Below are 2078 nucleotides of genomic sequence, written 5' to 3' on the forward strand. Positions count from 1 at the left end.
GCTCGTAGTAATATGGTTTTGTGGTGGGCTTGGCAGCACAAGTGGTTGCACTTGATCTTGGCAGCCTTTTCTGAAATTAAGCATTCTGGGATTCTCTAATTCTGTGGTTCTGTGATTCTGTGACATGGGGAAATGTTTGAACACTGATACTGCACTCTAATTAGTTAGTTTAGTGTATTGCTACCAGAGCAGATTGCAAGCCATGAGGCACTTTATCACCCTGCCTTCTGGCTTGTCTTGGGCCAGGTAGCAATGCTGGGTGAAAGTGCCCTTTGTCTCAGTGTCCCTGTGTCTCACCTGGCCTTTCCTGCTCCTCACAGGAGCAGGAACCTGCTCTCCTCTGTGCGAGATGCAGATGGCTTCCCTCCCTGTGGTGGCTTGGCTCCTCCAGCCAGCTGAGCTGTGGAGAGTGGAGACCTGAGACCTCAGAACTCCTCAACCCTTCCACAGTTTTTGCCACTGTCTCCTTGAGAAAAGAGGTGTGCACTTCATGATATCCTTTTCTACTTGATCACAGGAAGAAAGAGGATATTAACAGTATCACTGCCCCATAAGTCAAAGGTCAGGGCCATCCTTTCCTACTGTACCTGCACTTGGTATCTCACTGATCACTTGAATCTTGGGCTCTAAAAAGTGTGCATTTCAGTACCTGCTGGCTATTGTGGCTTGGTTTTTCTCATTGGCTGCTCAGTATTTGAAATTTTACTTCACTCCCTAGATTTCCCCCTCTTTTTTTTTCCTTTACAGGGTGAGCTGATTTGGCACAGGCTTAGTTCAGCAGAAGAACATTTTGGCCATGAACAGAAACACCTTAACCTCATGGCTCCCATGGCAGTCATGCTCCAGCTGCTCTGAGGCTAAGCTTGTGTTTGCCTTCAAAAGTGAAAGCTGGGGAGGTAGGTGTGTTTCCATGTTCAAACAAACAAACCTCAGGCCAAGGTCACTGAAAGGTGGGGCAACCTGCATAACCTGCAAGCAATCCATGTTTATTGCTTTTACCAACATTGCTTCCTTTTCATGAGGGAGCAGGCTCATATGACTGATCATTTTCTGACTTAGTTTTGACATTTTCCTTGACTTTTAAGGCATTTAAACCACTGTGGAGTGAAAACTAAGTTAAAAACTGTGTCACGTACAAAACTCGGTGTCATTCCTGCAAGTCAGACAGCAGAATCTGATTTTAATTTGTGCCATGGTAGACAGTGAGAACCAGCATATATTTTTGTCTTCCTTGTATGCATTATAGTGGAGAGAAATCAGCTTTGTGTAGGGATAGAAAATTCTGGCTAATACTGTGAAAGAGAGAGTACATACTAGGATGGAAGGGGAGCTGCCCAGCCCCTCTGAGGGTCTGCATGTGGCTGGCTCCTCCTGCAGCATATGCACCTCTGCTGACTGCAAAGAGATCTCGCCAGCAAAGCTAGTATTTGCACCCAGTGACTGGGCAGTCACTAGTGAGGTTTCCAAGGCTCAGTACTGGGTCCAGTCCTGTTCAGTACCTTTATCAAAGATCTCAGCGAGGGGATCAAGTGCACCCTCAGCCAGTTTGCAGATGGCACCAAGCTGGGTGTGAGTGCTGACCTGCTGGAGGCAGGGGGCTCTGCAGAGGGATCTGCACAGGCTGGATCCATGGGCCAGGGCCGGTGGTGTGAGGTTCAGCCAGGCCCAGTGCTGGGTCCTGCCCTTGGGTCACAACAACCCCAGGCAGTGCCCCAGGCTGGGACAGCGTGGCAGGAACGCTGCTGAGTGGGAAAGGAGCTGGGGGTGCTGCTCAACAGTGGCTGAACATGAGCCAAGAAGGCCAAGGACATCCTGAATGTATCAGCAATGGTGTGGCCAGCAGGACCAGGGCAGTGACTGCCCCTCTGTGCTGGGCACTGGTGAGGCAACACATTGAACACTGTGTCCAGCTGAGCTCCTCACAGCAAGGAAGAGACTGAGGTGCTGGGGAAAGGTCTAAAGCATAGACTTGTGAGGATCAGCTGAGGGAGCTGGGGATGTTTATCCTGGATAAAAGGAGTCTCAGGGGAGATCTTATCACTCTCAACAACTCCCTGAAAGGAGGGTGCAGCCAGGTG

This window comes from Passer domesticus, chromosome Z (genome assembly GCF_036417665.1).
Source record: "Passer domesticus isolate bPasDom1 chromosome Z, bPasDom1.hap1, whole genome shotgun sequence".
Taxonomy (NCBI): domain Eukaryota; kingdom Metazoa; phylum Chordata; class Aves; order Passeriformes; family Passeridae; genus Passer; species Passer domesticus.